An 18,606-nucleotide genomic window follows, 5' to 3' on the forward strand; every position below is an offset into this window, starting at 1 on the left:
TCTGCGGAAGAGAAGGGAGGAGAGCCCAGCTCTGCCTCCGGGGCCCCAAACCGAGTGCTATGCGGGCAGAGCCCAGGTCAAGCCAGGAACGGCCCCGAGCACTTCTGGTGTTCCAAGGTGTCTGTATTGGCAGGTCCCAGGATGTCTGGCTTGAGACAGATGTCACTGCTAGGAAGCTGCACCGCCCAAGGGAAGAGGAGGCAGTGCATGATCAAAAGCCCATGCTCCAGGTGAGGCTTGAACTCACACCCTCAGCATCCCTCCGCTTAGCACTGCTGTATAAGTACTGCGCGCTGGCCCATTGCGCCACTGGAGCACGCTTGGAGAGGCGGACTGGAGCCCACGAGCAACCATTGTTGCCTGCGATCACCATGGCTCTTCAGCATTAACCGGGCACCTCAAGTGCTTTCCTCTTTGTCTCGTCCAGCAAGGAGCAGCCATTGCGTGCCAGGCTTGCAACATTCACCAGGGCACGGAGTGCCAGGGCAAAGTGCCCCTCGGCAGGGTTTAGCTGGCTAGAGGCAGGAAAAGGGAGGCCACAGGCGACCCAGGGCTGGGACAGTGCGGTCGCTGCTGTGGCAGCCCTGTGAGGCCATTGAGTGCATCAGAAAGCCCCTGTAGTGAAGGCAGCCGGGGGAGGGGGCGAGGGGAGGCAGAAGAAGGACACCCGACTGCCACAGGGACCGTGAGTAAGGGCAGACCCAGAGCAGCCAAAGCCATGCTGGGCCAATGGGAGTGGAGGCTGGAGAGGGGCTAAGGCAGCCAAGAAGGACACGGAGAGCAGCAGCAGGGAACACTGGTCCCAAACCACATCTCGTGGGGGAGCCAACGGGCTTCTGGCTTTGCGCTCTGCTCCCGAGGGCATCTGGGCTCTGGCCTAACCCCTGCCTGGCTGTCAGAGTCCAGTAGTCTCTGCAGCAGCATCTTGTAGCTATTCCACACAGGGAGGGTCAAGAGGGACCTCGCGGAGCTCTCAGAGCAAGACGAGACAGAAGGGTCACCGCACCAGAAAAGCCAGCGGGCAGTCCCCCAAAGCAGCAGAACGTCGCCCTTCCAACTCCCCACTGAAAACCAGTTCTTCTCTTTTAAACTGACAAGCACTTTTCTGGAAATCAGGGTCAGCACCACTTCATGAGTTGCATGGCCAGGGAAAGCTGCCAACTAAGCGCACAGGCAGGGCAAAACAGTACTGGCTGAGTACTCAGCTTCTGGACCTCCTTGGCAATTTGTTGGTCCCTGCAGCAGCAAGGCGGTCCAAAGCCTTTGCCTCTTTACTACGCCGAATGTCTGCCAGTGAAGCAGGTGCTTAGTAAGAGGCAGCACTTGCAGGGAGAGTGCAGTGTTTGGAGCATCAGGCGTTACTGGGACAAGGAAGACGACCGAAGAAGAGGCTTCTCCCAGCAACAGACCGAAAGGACACGGCCATCACCCGCTCCTCTGGGAGGATCCACAAAGCCCCTTCCTGTGTTTGATGAAGGGCAGGGAGATGCTGTGTTCCCGGGTCAGAGGAGGCGCATGGACAGGCTTCAAGGAGCCCAGGATTTGAAAAAGGCTGACAGGGCAGTCAAGCAGCTGTGAGCTGCCTGTAGTTTACAAGAAGCTACTAGGTGCTGCTTTGAAAACCTAATTCAAGAAAGCGCTAAAAAAACCAACCGCAGCCATGCGGCAAGAGAGGAGGAAGGTCTAAATGAGGCACGTCCACCTCCAGGCAGCAGGCAGGAGGTGGGTGGTGGGGACACCGTGCGCCCACCAGGACATGAGCACAGCCCTGGGGGGGCCGCCACAAGGAGCAGCCAAGGGCCGACGGAGGCCCAGGGACAAACATGGCCCATCCCAGGTTTGCCTGGCTGGAGAGCACTGCAGCTGCAGAGAAAAGCCAGGCATCTGCACTCCCAGGTTGCCGCACCGCTCTACCCCACAGCAGCTCCTCCTCTGCCCTTAGCCTTTCCCCATACAATCCGGAGAAGGGCTGCAGCTCCTATAGCACCCCTGGGGCTGTGGGCCCATCAGGTGTACGTGTGTCCTGGCCACCATGCTGTGTGAGGGGTGTGTCCGCTGTGCAGTGTCTCTGTGCGTGTGGAGAGCGTGAGCATGTGTGCGGATGCGTGTGCAGTGTCAGGGATGTGTTGGGCTGGTGCATGTGCACTCTGGCGGTGCAGTCCTGGCTGTGCGTGAGGGTCTTGGGGAGTGAGAGGTGTGAGCTCTGAGCGTGTCCTAGGGAGGGTAATGAAGGAAGAAAGGGGCGCGTGTGTGTGCGCGCGCGCTGTCCTTAGAATGAGTGAGGCAGTGGTTTGCTTGCACACCCGCTCTGTGGCACGCGTGTCTCTATGCTGCGGTCTGTGTACGGGCGTTATTCTGTTACGGCGCTACAAAAACTGTGGAGGAGCACATGGGGGGTTTAACAGCTCTTCTGTTCATCTGTCCTGCAGCACTGTCCTTTGTGAGGCACAGGCTGGTTACTCCAGCCGTGAACAAGTACACGCCACTTTTTTTTTCCTTTGGCCCTTGTAGGTGGATTTCAACATCCCCTTTGCTAAGAGCTCCATGGCCGCAATGGAGACAACGCTGACAGCAGCCGAGGGAGCTCCCACGCTGACAGGCCTCCACTTGGCCCTGGAGCTGCAGTGCCTTGGGACTGGTCGCTCTTCAGGCCCAGGCAGGCTTCCGCAGCTAGCAAGATGGCTCAGGACCACGCTTCCAGACTTTCCAGCAATGTTCACATGTCTTCTGCGCAGCCAGCAAGTCCTGGTATCTCTCCCTTTGATCCCGCAGAGCCATCTGCTGCCCAGTGCTAGGGCATTAAAAAGGAACCGTTTGGTTTTAGGCACAGGGAGAAGGGCACGGAAACGCTGCAGGCCTAGGGCAGGGCGGTTCTTCTGGGGTCTGCTTCTGCTGGCATCTCTATGCTTTCTGGAACGGGACAGGGGCCCTAGTGTCCAAGGCAAGGACATGACAAGGTGCCACGTGCCGGTAATCAGCCTGCGGAGGAGTCAGGCGGGGATGGGACTTTGCACCAAGCCGGCCTCGATCCCCACAGGGCAAGGTGTCCGGGTGTGGAGCCTTGGGGAGACAAGGATGGAGCGTGCGGTTTGAAAAGGGAGAGCCAAAACGCTGGAGGAATCCTTTCATCGTCGGCAGCCACAACTTTCTGGTCCCACAGGGAAAGCCCACCGCTGAGTGCCCAACCCCTGCCCCTGGGCTGGAAGGGTGCCTGCTCCCAGGCCACAGCCTGCAAAGCCTGTTGCTCTCCCACGAGGGGTGCCAGGGAAAGACCGGACCCCCTTCCCCTCCCCTCCCCTTGGGTGCTCCTGGGTGTGGAGGGAAGGCCAGTGCAGGGGAAGGGGAAACAGCACCCCCAGCTGGAGAAATTTACCAGAGGAAGTGCTTCTCTTGGGAATTCCGCTGCCGATTCAGCTCTACCCTCTGCTTCCACTCTTCCCGACGCACTTGGTAAGTCTCCAAGAGTTGCAGGGTGTGGCTTGCTCGTACAGAAAGCTGCCTGCAAGAGCAGGGAAAGTTCCCTCTCCCCTTCTGGCTGAGGCCCTCCTGCCTCTCCCCTCGACCAGCCCCTGCACGCACGCTCCCGCTGGTGGTACCCACAGCCTTCAAGTGGCAATGCAGCTTGGGGCTGCCTGGCACCAGGGTCCAGCCCAGGTCATTGCCATGCCAGGAGAAATCAGGGGACGCCATACCCAGCCCCATGGCTCCCAAGATGGGCTTCCTCACACCTCGGACAGGTGCTGCCACTCCAGTTTTCCAGGCCGGGGCTGGGCCTGGCGCGCACTTACTCTTTGCGCAGCCGCGGCAGCCTCTCTGGCTTCCTCTTCTTCTCCTCAGCTCGGGGCAGGAAGGCAGCAGCGCTCTCCTCTTTCCCAAGCCACGGCACTGGTGAGTGTGGCTGAAGCTCGGGCAGCGTTTCCTGATGCCGCCAAGCCTGCATTGGGGCCAGAGGACAAATTTGAGGCTGCTTCTGACCTCCCTCAGGCGCTCTCACCTCTCAGCCCTGGAGAAGCCAGCAACTGCGGGGCCTGTGCGTCCTCCCGCACACTTGCTCTGCTCTGGCCTCAGAAACCCCCATGCCAAGCACTGCCGCAGGCAGGGACCCTGGCCGGGATTCACCACCGTTGCTTGCTGGCTCCATTCTCTCTTGCTGACATCGCTCGTGACAGGGTGAATGAGGGCAAGGAATGACCATTTTTCAGCGCTGCAACCGTGAAATCAAACGCTCCCGTGGGGTTCCACCAGTCAGACCCCAGCACGGAACCACTGAACGGGGTCGGTTGGAGGGGACCTCTGGAGAACTCTCGTCCAAGGCCCCGCTCCAAGCGGGGCCAGTTAGAGCAGGCTGCCCGGGCCGTGTCCACCTGAGGGTTGAATAACTCCAAGGGTAGAAGTCCCACAGCCTCTCTGGGCCCTGTTCCAAACTTTGACCACCCTCATGGTGGAAACACGCCTCCCAACAGCTAGCCGGAATCTGCCTTTTTGCAACTCTACGTCTTGTGCCTCTCACCCTGTCACTGTGCGCCTCTGAGAAGAGCTGGCTAAGTTACCTCTAGCCTTTCCCCCGGGTAGCTGCAGACAGCAAGGCGATGGACCCTTGAGCCTTCTCTTCTATGGGCTGAACAAACACAGTCCTCTCCACCTCTCCCTTGGACACCAGGTTCTCCAGCCCGCTGGCCAGCTTGGGAGCCTCCGCTGGATTTGCTCCAGCATTCCAGAGCCTCTCTTGCATGGTCGAGCCCCACCCTGGACCTAGGGCTGGCTCCAGGTGAGGTCTCCCAAGGGCTGAAGAGAGAGGACTCGTGGCGTCCTTCACTCGGCTGGCTACACTCTTGCAAACACAGCCCCGCCTGTGGTTGGCCTTCTTCCCTGCAAGTTCAAGGGAGGGGGCGACCCAGCCATGCCCCCACCACAGCACATTGCTGCTCCTCCCCTTTGGCTTTTTGCAGCAGCTTCTCCCTGCCAGGCATGGGCAGGCAAGCTTGAAAGACCATGGCCACCTGGCCTGCTCTTTGGGGGGCAGCAGTACCACTCGGACTTGGAGACCTCCACGGCTCCGCTCCTCGGCTTACCTGTTCTGCCCTGTTTGGCTGCCTGCAAACAGGAATTGCAGTCCGAGGTCTGGCTTGACGAGGTTCTTGCTGCTTGCTGTCCTCGTCCACCTGAGAGGAGCTCTCCCAAACTGTTTGCAGCAGGCTGAAAACACACAAGCCGGGTGAGGTTATCGGAGTCCCGGATGAGACCGTTCTCCATCTTGTGCTCACAAGCAGCGGCGTGCCAGCCTCTGCAGCACAAGACGGTGCTGCTGGAGCATTTGGTGTATTTGAGCCCTTGTGATCCCATCAAGAGTGAGGGCCCTACAGGCCCTAAGGAAAGCTCTGGATGCCCAGGTGTGGGCCCTCTCTGGATGGCACGAGGAGAAAACCAGTGCCATTTGCCACGCCCGGAGCCTGCAGAGCCCGCTAGCCGCCTCCTGCTAGGGGCACTAAAGGCCGTGAGGTGGTCAGAAAGACTCTGTTTTGGGGTGAAATGGGAAAAGGGGAGGCTTCTAGTGAATTGAATCCAACCTAAAAACCAGGGAAAACGGACACCGCTCTCTGTTGGTGGGGGAGGATGGTCTGACTTTCACGGTCCTCTGGGAAGTGCTCTCATCTACGCTGCAACCAAATGAGGTCCCTTGAAATGTCTAGCAAAGCAGAACAGCTTTGCTGCAACTTCTCAGCTGCTGCAACACCTCTTGCATCGACATCGGTCGTTGTGACACGAGTTGACAACCTTTCAGAGTTCATACCGACGGCGTGTGCGACGGAAACAACTCCTTCCCAGAATGCCAAAAGCACACGGTCACCGGCATGCTTTGCTCCAAGAGCCTCACCTGGCAGCTGGCTTGTTTGCCCGGGTTTTCCATTCTTTCCCTCCCTTTGAGCTGGCCCCAGATAGCGTGGGCGGAGAAAGCCTTTCTCGAGAAAGGAGGCGCTCAGCAGGAGGACTCCCTGGAAGTAGGAAGGGCGGAGACTCTTCAGCAAGCATCTCTGTGAGCGTTTGAACAAGAAGGACAGGCAGCTGTGCTCCAGCTTTGGATCAAAGAGCCCGATTGCCTTGGAGCTCTGCTCCCGAGCAGGTCTTAGGCCCTTGCTGACACAGAATCCTGTCCAGCTCTTCACTTCTGCAGGGCACCCTTCTGCCCTGGAGTACTGTGGCTGTTCTCCTGCTTTCTCTAGCCCATAGGCTTAAAAAGCGGGGCTTGGCTGGGAGGTGCTGGTGACCTCATGGTACCCTCTCCTTTGGGGCGGCTGCGGGCTGGAGGGCATAGTGCCACACGAGAAGGGGAACAGATTCCTGCACATCTCTAAGGCGCTCACATGCACAGACTTGCTCTTCTGGCACATCCAGCCCAAAGACATGCTTAGGGAGATGCACAGCACAAGGCCTGCAATTACCAGCCTCCACAAGGAAGCCACGTTTTGGCACAGCTTCGCAGCCTGTCGCCACTCATCTCCACGTGGTCTTCCTCCCCACTTTCCAGCGCGCTGCTTCCCTGGGAAAGCTAGACCCCCTCCGCCACTGGCAGCTCAAGGCAGGATTTTGATCCCGCGCAGAGCGCGGAGGGATCTTCCTAAATTCCTAAATGCCGCTGCACAGACAGACTCCTGCAACTAAGGAGCAGCTTGCAAGACACACCAGGGCATGGAGTCCCAGGGCCAAGTGCCCCTCAGCAGTGGCAGCTGCTGCAGTTGGTGCTGCAGGACTGCCCGGAGAGCCCCTTCCAGGAGGAGTCCCCTGAGATCTGCCGTGATGAGTAAACAGAGGCACAAGAGAAGCAGCCTACTCCGCCGGGCATCGCCTTTTCAGCTTGGCTCCAGCCCCGTGCTGCGGAGGCCAAAAGGAAAACAAACACACCTCTCTCACCAGTCAGCTGTGACATTACCTTTTCCCTCAGTCTGCTTGTTACACGCTCTGTCCTTTGCCTCCTGGCCTTTGGCGGCCTTCCGAGACCCTCTGGAGGAAGAGGCTGGTCTCACAGGTGACATCTCAGTCTCCGTCCTGGAAACAAGAAAGGCACCAGAGAGAAGCTTGACACCAGAGGCTCGCAGAAACCTGCGACAGGCTTGCCGTCAATCTAGGAAGACCAAGTCATGCAAAGACTTGTTGGCCACCCTTCAGATGTCACACTGACAGAGTGTACGGAAGAAGCAACCCCTTTGAAGAACTCCAAGAGCACAAGGGCACCCTCAGCCCTTTTCTCCAAGAGCCTCACCTGGCCGACGACTTGCTTCCTTTGCTCTTCCGCCCCTTCTGCTTTTTACGGCCGGCGCCAGATAACGCGGGTGGCACAGGCCTTTCTTGAGAGAGGAGGCACGCAACGGGAGCACTCCCTGGAAGTAGGAAAGGAGAAGGCTCTTCAGCAAGCGTCTTTGTGAGCACTTGGGACAGGCAGATGTGCTCCAGCATCGGATCAAACAGGCTGATCCCCTTGGAGCCACGCTCTCCAAGAGGTCTTGCTCCCTAGGACGTCCTTGGCACACACCAGCAGCCTGTTGACAGTCATCTCCAGGCAATCTTTCTCCCCACATTCACGTGCCCGGGATCCGTCAGAGAGGTAGACCCCCCCTCCCTTCCCCTCCAGCATAGACACCTCGCCGCCAAACGTCCTAAAGTGCTAAAGTGAAAGAGGAGCTTGCGCTATTCACCAGGGCGCAGCGCCCCGGGGCAAAACTGCCCTTCAGCGGCACCAGCTGCATTTGTTGCTGTTGGGCCACCCTGAGACCTCCTGCCATCCAGAGTCACTTGAGATTTGCTGCGAGGGGTAAATAGAGGCACAAAGAGGCAGTCTACTCTCCCAGGCACCGCATCTTGACCAGGGCTCCAACCACCTACTGCTGAGGACAAAGGGAACACACGCATGAACACACGCACGCATGCACACTCCCTTCTCTCTCACAAGTCAGCTGTGACATGACCTGTTCTGTCCATCTGCCCTTCTTCTTCAGTGCACTTCAGGGATCCCTGGGAGGGAGATTCCGCCTCTTGTTTTTCAGCCGGAAGCGTCAAATCAAATCTGGAAAGGAGAAGACGCCAGGCTGCAGAAAAGGCACCACGCTCCCTTTGCCACTTGCATTCACAGTCCGTTGCCAGAGAGCTTTGAGAAGGCCTGCCAAGGCCATAGCTTTCCAAAGCAGAGTACGCAACATCCTTGAGAACTCTCATTCTGAGGAACCGGAGAGGCACAGGCCAGACCTCCGCGGCGTGTGCGCACACGAGAGGCCCCACCAGTCTGGGCCAGGGCTTCCCTATCCTAACGCGGAGAAAGTGTACTCCAGGCCTCCTTGCTGCCCCTGGAGACCATCTCGCCTCCCCTCCTCCTATTCACCAAGCAGGAGCTGAGACCTACTCCACAAACGTACTGTGGCAACACGAAGACACTGCCAGGACCCATGCGAAAAGCCACACTTCCTCTTCCTGAAACCACCAGGGGTCTCGTCCCTGGGGCCTAAAACAGAGACAGAGGTACGTGAGAGCGTTCCGGCGACATGACTGCCTTGCTCCTAAAGGCAGCAAATCTTTCTTGTGCTCAGGGCAGATGCTGCCACCGGGACACCCTGAAACAAAGTTTCCTCTCCAAATGCTAGCCCTCAACTAGGAAAGCAGAAGATGCACAGCTCAGAGCTGAGACTGAGGGACCTCACTGCCAGGTGTTTCGCAAGGGCAAGAGTCAAGACAGTCAACGAGGACGCTCCTTCTCTGTTAGTGGAGAAGTCAGGCACAGGAGAAGGCATTCGATTAGCCAGGGTCTCTGCGGGCCGGGTTTTGCCGGTTGGCTTGCTATGAGCCTTCCTGGAAAGAGAACACCTGGCTCGGACCTGGTGTTAGCCTCACAGGCTCTCCAAGGATTTGGGTGGTTGCATCCATAGCATGGAAGAGGAGCGAGAGAGACCCAGCCCTTGCTTTGCCTTTGCCCAGTGGGTAAGAACCGGGAGCGCCACACGAGAGAGCTGGGGAAGGGCATTGGGCTGGGATGAGGAGACAGGCTGGGACAGGGTGACCATCCCAAGCAGAGCGTGAATGCAGGCCTGGGGCAGAAAAGAGCCGTTCATGGCAGTGGGACGCCAGGGACACTGGGAAGGGCTGGTCAGTGCAGACGGCCCAGCACTCAACCATGGCTTTCTGCGAGGGGAAGCGCCACAGATACCTGCCTGCGTCGTAGACTCTTTCCCCAGAAACTGCCTACTTTTGAGCCCGTAAAAGCCTCGCCATTATCATTTCTAGCACAGAGAGTGGGATGCTGGGCCAGCCAGAGCCTTGGCCTAACGCGGGGCAGCTCGTCCTACGTTCGCCTCTGTCGCCCAGACCACTGCGTACGAGAGAAGGACGCTAGAGAGAGTTGGCGTGGCTGGAGACCGTGGCTGCCTCGCTGGCCGGGAAGGTCCTGGCAGGCCAACAGAGATCAGTTCAGTCGTCCTTTGACAGGTGTCCAGAAGAAGTAGGCGTAGCACGGGGAAGCACTCGACTTACCCCGAGCAGAGCTTCTAGCAGCTTTCCAGTGCCATCCATGGTGAGGAGGAAGTCATCGTAAAATCTCATGGTCACTTCCTGGTCTCGTACGGAGAGAATGCCAATGGCCTTGAAGACAAAGTCCACGGCCTGTCTTTTTGAGATGGCCCGAAAGAACGCCATCACGGTCTCCTGTATGCAGCACTGCACCGTTGTAAAAGGCATGTGAGCACACACGGATAGATCCTCGTACCTCAGAGGGACGATTCTTACGTCACCTAGACAGCAGCAAAGGAGGAACAAAGGCACCTCTGCAGCAGGGCAGCGGGCTCCAATCACAAGGGGACAACACTTTCTGGCAAGACAGCGCTGCCTCAGAGCAGGCTCTTGAATCCTCTGCTACAGCGCCTAGGAGCAGTTTATGGAGTCCCTTCCGGGAAGAGTCAGAGCAGCCTGCAAACTGAGGTGCTCAGGGGGCAGCAGTGATTTTGCCAGTGCAGGAATAAAAAAGGGAAACTAACCATTTGGTAGGACCACGTTACCGGAGGGCAGGACAAGTAGGGCAGACAGGTGCAGGTCCCATGAGAAAGTGCGTGGTGCCAGGCCATTGTGACTGTGCCCGCAGCCAGTGCCCTCTGGCTAAGCCTATGCCATGTCAGTAGACACAAGGAAGAAGCAAAGTGCAAGGACGGCACAGCAGCCCACAGGGTTCTTCTACCCCCCACCCCGACCCCCACCCCCACCGCCTCGTAGTCAGCAAATGTCTCCGCTTTTGGGGCCAGCGTCCTATCCCTCCCACGCACCCGGCTGAAGGCATATTACCAGGAAAGGACACCCAGGGAGCCTTTCTGAGCAGTTGCTCCTGGCTGGCCTCTGCAGCATGAACAAGCTGAAGTTGTTCTCAGGCCAGCCGGAGGCATTCAGTCATGTCTTCAGAGCAGTTTGCATGCGCCTCAAGCTCGGCGCAAGGGCAGGCAAAGGTTTTAACGTGTCTTCTTACCAGGAACATCTTCTTGAGCGCACCTGGCCTGGTATTCCTTGGCAACAACCTCCGATATACGGAACATGGGTCTCCGAACAATCGAAAGCTCACCGTTCACGGAGCACTCGTAGTGTTTAAGGACATAGAATATCCCCACTCCTAATACCTTGACACCCTGAGAGCAGCAGCGGGAGAGAAGGAACAAGCATAAGCAGCCTGGAGACGAAAAACGGACCGAGGGCTTGCCCGAGCGTGGAGATGCTGCCCTGGGCCCTGCCCACCCCTAGCATGCAAAAGGCAAGATGGGGCACTAGGGAAAGCACACACTCCAGACCTTTCTTTCCTCTTGCTCCTTGGCTCGCCCCCCAAATCTCTTTGGGAAAGCAACAGCAGAGCCAACATTCCTCCCCTACCTACAGTCGGAGGGGTTTCCAACGGCAGGGACCAACCCTGGAACAGGGGCCAGGCTTTGGTTTTTCCATGCTGGCACTGGAGAAGGGAGAAGGCCCAGAAAGTGCCCAGCACTCTCTTCTGCTTTATCGGGACTTCCGTTGTTACCGCCGGTGCCAGAGAAGCTGCTCTGTGGCACATTTGTCCAGGACAGTGTCCTGCGGGGGTGCTCTTTCTCTTTTCAGGGGAGGGAAGCAACGGCACGCCGTGGCACAGGGGTGTCAGGACAAGGCAAACCGTCAGCGTTTCAGGAGGGGAGGACCGAGCCACAAGACCCACCTTGTTCTCTGCCAAGTGCTCTAGAATGTATTCAGAGACGCTGTCCCAAATGGTAACAATCTCTGGAAAGCAAGGGAAAAATCCAAGTCAGCAAGCGCACAACCATTCAGCACCCTGCTCACCAAGGAGGTGACCGGTGCAGGTGAGACGAAACATACCGCCACCCCAATTCCGAACACGCAAGGCGCTCCACGTGGCGGGAGCTGCAGAGCTGAGCTGCGAGGACACCTCTGCCCACTTCTAAGCGAGGCTCCTGTCCTTTCAGGTGGGCATGCCTGAAAGGCATACCCGCCCGCTAGGGAAACGGGGACTAGCTTTCCACGCCAGTGAGAGGACGGTGCCGTGCCCACAGGAGTCGCCCAGGCTCAGGGCAGCCCCAGGTGTCTCCCCTGCAGGAGTCCCGGCTGCCAAACTCACCGCTGGGCCACCAAGGGACGTGCAGACTGGTCTCTCGTGGCACCCACTAGCCCTGTCCAGCCCTGCCCCACAGAGCCCAGCCTTTCCATAGCTCTTCTCCTAGCTGATATGCTCTACAGCAGTCAGGAAATACCTCCTGCAAGCCTTACCGTAGCGGCTGAGATTCCTGAGCGTTGGGAACACGTCTGGCCACAGGTTCTCCATCTTTGCGCCCCCTCACGCTCAATGAGGCCCTGTAGCAGGAGGGTGAGGAGGAAACTTCTCCTCCTCCTCCTTTGCACTTCCCCAGGCAGGCTCCAGCAGTGTTGCGTGGCCTGCCTTCGCCCTCTCGTTGCGCTGCAAAGCAGCTCCTCCAGAGAAGAGCGGTGGCGAGAGCAGCACCCGAAAGCTGGGCTTGCCCAGGCCTTGCAGGGAAGTGCAGGGAGGGGCCCCGTGGCGGGAGGGGAGCTGTGGCTGTGATGCGGCATGTCCCACTGTGACCCCAGCCCGCGTCACCAAGAGGCTGCCAGGCCTCCCGCGACACCCTCCCCCAGACCCTGCCAGGCTTTGCCCACCTCAGCCAAGGGCAGCTGCGCTGGCTGTTTTGGGGTGCTGCCCCCACCCCACGCCGTGGCGCAGCGAGAGCCATGGCGGGGGCGGGGAGGGGGAGCTCACCAGTGTGGTGGCCCCAGATGGGGACGCTGCGCTGCCATTGCTGGCCGCAGGGGCTGTGCTGAGCTCTGCCCTGAAGGAAGGAAGGAAGGGATAAAGGAAGGAAGGAATAAAGAGGAGCCTCGGCAAAGCAAGGGCTGGTGCTGGTTAGGTATACCACAGCCTCTCTGGGTTCTGGAGTCTGGAGTCTGCCTGGGCTCTGGAGTCTGGCTCCGTCTTCTTTACTCCCCCCATCGCGTATTTAGACACACTGACAAGAGCCCCTCTGGGCCTTTGCGTCTCCCGCCTAAACAATCCCAGCTCTCTCAGCCTCTGCTCGTGTGACGGATGCTTCAATCCCTCAAGCCTCTCGGAGGCCTTTTGCTGGACTCGCTCCGGCATGGCCATGTCTTTCTTGTACTGGGCCCAGCGCTTGTGGTACAGGTCTCTCGCTGGCACCTGCTGGACGGCTGCTTGACCTTCCCTCATCACGACTCTAGGTGGAACTAGAGCTCCAAGCGCCCTGTGCTCAGGAATGGCTGACAGAGCTCGCTGGAGCCTGTTAGAGCTTGCGAGAGGTCACAGCCTCCTTTGGCTCAAACTGCTGCACCTGTGTGCTGCCTCGGTGAGCTGTGCTCTCAGCAACGGCTACTTCCTTTCCCCCCGGGCACTGTCCAAGAGTCCGCCAGGACCGTCTCCAAACCGTGCCAAAGGCCGTGCGAATGCAAAATCGGGTCTGGGAGCGTTAAGCGCCACCCCTTGTGCACCAACATCTCGCTGCACTGAGGAACACCTGTGCCATGGCTGAGTGTGGGGGGCAGGTGGGCTTGTTTCCAGGGCTTCTTTCAAAGTGACCGGAGTTGTCCAGGACGTAACAGAACCAAGGGCTGGCTCAGGCTGTGACTATCAGCAGGGCCTAAGCACTGGTTGTTATTGCGAGTCCCCTGTGGCGTAGCAGCAGGACGCGACACCTGGGTGCTGTCAGGGCCCTGAGGGCCTCAGTGGCCCTGACCAGCAATGCTCCACACACCCTGCCCATGGGCCCAGGAGCCCATTTCAGCTCCTCCCTGGGCCTTCTGGCCCCGTCTGCACCAGGAAGCATGGGAAGGGTCTCTCATTGGCATGTGCAGAGCAAAGCTTCACTGCAGAGTCGCCTGCTCCTGCCTCTGTGGGACTGGGTAGTGCAGGGATCTTAGGACTGAAAGACAAGGCAGCTCCTGCGGCAGGTGAGTCACGTCCCGCAGACCCAGAGACCTTTTCTCTGTCACCCAGCGCCTCCCAGGAGCCCTAAGGAAAGGGTATTCTGCAAGGGGATTTGGCAGAAGACAGGGCTGCCCTGGAGCTGGCTGCACAGGCAAGCCCAGGATGGCTGTTGTTGCAACAGAGGAAACGCCCTGTTCCTCGTGCCTGCTCAGAGCTCCTGTGCGTCTGATAGGGTCCCCTTCCTTCCACGCTGCCCCCCCAGGTGAAAGGCCTCGCTTGCTGTGGCAATAGGGTTAGCCCTAACCCTAAGCCTTTCCCTGGCTGGGAATCGAACCCAGGCCGCGGCAGTGAGAGTGCCGAATCCTGACCACTAGACCACCAGGGAGGAGAGGCCCAGCCTGCCTGTGCACCCACTGGTGGGCACCAGCCCTGCCCTGCAGGGGACCAACCCCTCCAACCACAGCCCCCCACAGCCGGTCAGGAAGACAAATTGCCGTGGCAGCCCGAGCCTTCCCACGCAACTCTGCAGGCATTCCTCCTTCTTTCTGAGAACGAGGCCCTCAACCAGAGCCTCTGGGCAGCAGGCACCCTGCAGCGGGAAGGCCCAGGGAGTGCAAGGTGGCGGTCGGCGGGGAGGCTGGTCACCGCTGGACACAGGTTTGCGCCGTGTGCTATTGGCAGCGTGGTTGAGGCAAGGGGGCCCTGGGGGCCCTTTCTGCACAGTCTAATGCCCTTTTGTGCTGCTGAGATGGCCCCGGCTCTAGTCACGACACGCTGCCAGGAGGACACAACCAGTCCAGCTTCATAGCTCCTAACAGCTTGGCAAAAACACCCTCCTGCATTAAATTCAGCTGCAGCTCTCAGAAGTGTGCCTCTGTGGGACAAAACTGCCCGTCTTTCCATGTCAAGCCAAGAGGGCTCACACATTGCTGCGCTCATAGAGCAGCTGGCTCCCTGGGAGGGGAGTCTGTCCTCTGCCAGGGTCAGTCGATGCCCACGCAGAGAGGAAACCACCGTGTGCCTCACTCAAATGCCTGCTCTGAAGCAACCCCTGCGCCAAGCTCTTCTTATTCCGGAAGTCTCTGAGAAACGGTCCGGAGGGCGCTGACAGGGTCCGATGGTGCTGGGGCTCACAGGAAGCCTAGACACCACTCAGCACCTATGGGCAGTGGACCCCAGGTGCTCAGGGCCCATCCAGGAGAGGAGCCTCCAGCTGCTGGCACCACTGCTACACCTTGCTCTGGGCAGGGGTGGCCAGAGGGAGCGGAGCAAATCCCTTGCCCTGAGTCCACCTCAGCCAGGTCAGCAGTGCTGTGTGCGTGGCTACTGTCCTGCCTCCAGCACCAGGAGCAGAGCAGGCGGGCGGGCACGGGAGAGAGCTGCACCCACCAGCTCTCTCTTGACGCACAGCGTGTGGGAAAGCGATGCTGGAAGAGACTGAGAAAAGGCCTCTCCTCAAGCCGCCTCCACCGCGTGGTGCGTGCACGTGCCCTCCAAGGACATGGCCCAAGATCAGGGGCATTGCCAGTCCCTCAGCACCGAGGTGTGTCATGGCACAGACGGGCGCATCACTGAGACAGCCCTTGGTCGGGGGGAGTCTCTGTGGCGCAATGGGCGAGCGCGCTCAGCTGTTAACCGAGAGGCTGGTGGTTCGAGCCCACCCAGGGACGGCCTCCTTTTGGTGGCACACGTGGGCTTGCCGGCAGGGACCCGCTGCCGTGGAAAGTCCCTGAGCAGAAAATCACAGCTGGGCACAAATCACAGCAGCCTGAGACAACAAAGCCCGACAGCACGGGCTTCAAACCCACCTCTCCAAGAAACCGGAGCCAAAATCCAGCTCCTTGCACCACTCACCTATACCCACCAGACTGCAACACTCCTGTCCTGGTGCATGGGTTGGGCTGGGGGAAGTCTGGATTGCCCCTCGCCAGGGGACCGATGCCCCTTCCGGCTGTCCTTGCAGCACAGTGCGAAGCGTGAGCACGCTCTTGCTGCAGGTGGCAGCCAGCAGTGGGAGCGGGCTGCTTTCCGAGGGCAGGCAAGCAGGCTGCGAGGGACATAGCAAGGCCAGTGAGGCAGGGACCTCCCTGGCAGGGCACAGGCCCTCAGCACCCGAGCAAGAAGGGAGAGCTGGTTGAGTGTCAGGAACGAGGGCCAGGCACAGAGCAGTGGTTGCCAGCCAAGTCCAAAGTGCTGAGACGGGTCTGAGGCCAAGCTCTGGAGCCCGGTCAGCCAGGGAAGGGCAGGGTCAGCGAGGTGCATGGCGGCCAGGGCCGGGCATGGCTGCAACGTAGCTCAGGCGAGGAGCAGCTCCCTTCTGCTGAGCCACCTCCGCCACCCAGCGCAGCACTCCTGCAGCTGCAACCTCTCGCCAGGACCTCTCCCAGCAGCAGGAGCAGAGCAAGTGGGGAAAGGACCGTCGCTCTTTGTGGAGGTGCGCCCACAGGCTCACACTGCACCCCAGGGTGCGTGGTGGAGGGGACACTTGAGCAGAAAGAGCCAGGGCTGGGCACGGAGCAGTTCGTATCCCCTGTGATATGCACCTGCCTTCCCCCCTACACCACCCTCTGTCCACTGGCTACGCGGGGCCGCTCTTTGCAGAGTTGTCCTTTCCTCATCGCCAGCCCCTGGACATGCCCCGTAACTTCCTTCAGTCCAGTTCTTTGCCATCCCCAAGAACTGAGACTTCTGAAAAGGTGAATCTAGAGCGTGAGTTTGCCTCCCCTCTCCCAGGGAGGCACATGAGGGCTTGCGCTGTTCGGGTGCTGCTCTGCAAGGACACAGACTCGCATTTTCTGACTTCTCCCTGCTAGCCTGCCGTCACCTGACAGCTCTGGCTGCTCCGCAGGAGGGCAGAAGGCAGGAGGGCAGGAGGCAGGAGGGACAAATGGCCCGAGGAGGAAAGGCAATCACATGGGCAGCTGTGATCGTATAGTGGTTAGTACTCTGCGTTGTGGCCGAATCCGAGTCACAGCAATGGTTTTGCAAAGCCCGCCGGGTGAAAAGGAGAGTTGGAAAAGACACGGGAGGCACCCGCAAGGGTAGGCCAGTGGGTTTGTTTCCAAAGATGCCATGGCCTAGGAAGCTCTTCTGTGCTCTCTGTTCCAAACATTCAGTGGGCTCGTGCCTAAAATGATTTCCTGGTTTCTAGTGATCGTGCAGTGTCTTCTGCTGGGGGGCTGCCGTGACAGCTACCCCTGCTTCTGGGAAAGCAGTCAAGCTTCTCCATTCTCCAGGCCAAGCTTGAGAACTGAGAGACTCTGCCTGGAAAGTGCCCAGCTTTTCACCTTTCCTTTCCCTTGCCCTTGCTCTCCGTGTTGCAGTCAGGGCACTCTCAGCTCCACACACAAACTGCCCTGCAGCCCCAGCCCACCCGCAACTGCCATCCCACGCCATAGAGACCCCCAACACAAGTAGCTCTTCCCTGGGAGAAAGAAGTCGCTTTTTTTTTTTCTTCAGGGGGAGCGTGTGACTTTTCTGAGGTTATGCCACCTTGCTGGAAGTCTTAAGTCCTGTTCCGGCCAAGCTGTAAGCTGGCTGTGGGAAAGAAACCCTCCCTGGAAAGGCAGAGCTGCCTTTCTCCCTTGCCTGCTGCAGAGTGAGAGGCACTGTGAGGCAGCAGCTTTTGCCTGCAGCTCCACCGCAGTGCTCGCGTGTAGAGAGCCAGGAGTGCTTCCTCCTGGCCTGGCTGCAGGGGGAAAGGCTGGCTAGGAAGGCTCTGCCACAGTGAGGCTGGGCAGCTGGTGCTGGGAGAGTGTCCGCCTGGAGGGCAAATGCTGAAGAGCAAAGGAAAATGTTAGCATCTGCGCCCTGAGTGGGGTCTGGATCCTCTGCGGAAGAGAAGGGAGGAGAGCCCAGCTCTGCCTCCGGGGCCCCAAACCGAGTGCTATGCGGGCAGAGCCCAGGTCAAGCCAGGAACGGCCCCGAGCGCTTCTGGTGTTCCAAGGTGTCTGTATTGGCAGGTCCCAGGATGTCTGGCTTGAGACAGATGTCACTGCTAGGAAGCTGCACCGCCCAAGGGAAGAGGAGGCAGTGCATGATCAAAAGCCCATGCTCCAGGTGAGGCTTGAACTCACACCCTCAGCATCCCTCCGCTTAGCACTGCTGTATAAGTACTGCGCGCTGGCCCATTGCGCCACTGGAGCACGCTTGGAGAGGCGGACTGGAGCCCACGAGCAACCATTGTTGCCTGCGATCACCATGGCTCTTCAGCATTAACCGGGCACCTCAAGTGCTTTCCTCTTTGTCTCGTCCAGCAAGGAGCAGCCATTGCGAGCCAGGCTTGCAACATTCACCAGGGCACGGAGTGCCAGGGCAAAGTGCCCCTCGGCAGGGTTTAGCTGGCTAGAGGCAGGAAAAGGGAGGCCACAGGCGACCCAGGGCTGGGACAGTGAGGTCGCTGCTGTGGCAGCCCTGTGAGGCCATTGAGTGCATCAGAAAGCCCCTGTAGTGAAGGCAGCCGGGGGAGGGGGCGAGGGGAGGCAGAAGAAGGACACCCGACTGCCACAGGGACCGTGAGTAAGGGCAGACCCAGAGCAGCCAAAGCCATGCTGGGCCAATGGGAGTGGAGGCTGGAGAGGGGCTAAGGCAGCCAAGAAGGACACGGAGAGCAGCAGCAGGGAACACTGGTCCCAAACCACATCTCGTGGGGGAGCCAACGGGCTTCTGGCTTTGCGCTCTGCTCCCGAGGGCATCTGGGCTCTGGCCTAACCCCTGCCTGGCTGTCAGAGTCCAGTAGTCTCTGCAGCAGCATCTTGTAGCTATTCCACACAGGGAGGGTCAAGAGGGACCTCGCGGAGCTCTCAGAGCAAGACGAGACAGAAGGGTCACCGCACCAGAAAAGCCAGCGGGCAGTCCCCCAAAGCAGCAGAACGTCGCCCTTCCAACTCCCCACTGAAAACCAGTTCTTCTCTTTTAAACTGACAAGCACTTTTCTGGAAATCAGGGTCAGCACCACTTCATGAGTTGCATGGCCAGGGAAAGCTGCCAACTAAGCGCACAGGCAGGGCAAAACAGTACTGGCTGAGTACTCAGCTTCTGGACCTCCTTGGCAATTTGTTGGTCCCTGCAGCAGCAAGGCGGTCCAAAGCCTTTGCCTCTTTACTACGCTGAATGTCTGCCAGTGAAGCAGGTGCTTAGTAAGAGGCAGCACT

General features: G+C 59.2%; 3 non-coding genes across 3 annotated transcripts; all 3 read right to left on the reverse strand.

The window, feature by feature from the left end:
• Nucleotides 1-222: 222 nt before the first annotated feature.
• On the reverse strand, nt 223-316 carry TRNAI-UAU (transfer RNA isoleucine (anticodon UAU)). The gene is made up of 2 exons: nt 279-316; nt 223-258 (listed from the first exon to the last, which is right to left on the reverse strand). It is a non-coding gene; the product is annotated as a tRNA-Ile (tRNA).
• Nucleotides 317-13,766: 13,450 nt separating this feature from the next.
• TRNAE-CUC (transfer RNA glutamic acid (anticodon CUC)) lies at nt 13,767-13,838 on the reverse strand. Its single transcript has one exon. It is a non-coding gene; the product is annotated as a tRNA-Glu (tRNA).
• A 3,666-nt stretch (nt 13,839-17,504) lies between these two features.
• On the reverse strand, nt 17,505-17,598 carry TRNAI-UAU (transfer RNA isoleucine (anticodon UAU)). The gene is made up of 2 exons: nt 17,561-17,598; nt 17,505-17,540 (listed from the first exon to the last, which is right to left on the reverse strand). It is a non-coding gene; the product is annotated as a tRNA-Ile (tRNA).
• Between the last annotated feature and the right edge of the window lie 1,008 nt (nt 17,599-18,606).

Source organism: Struthio camelus, chromosome 10, assembly GCF_040807025.1.
Source record: "Struthio camelus isolate bStrCam1 chromosome 10, bStrCam1.hap1, whole genome shotgun sequence".
NCBI classification, from domain to species: Eukaryota; Metazoa; Chordata; class Aves; order Struthioniformes; family Struthionidae; genus Struthio; species Struthio camelus.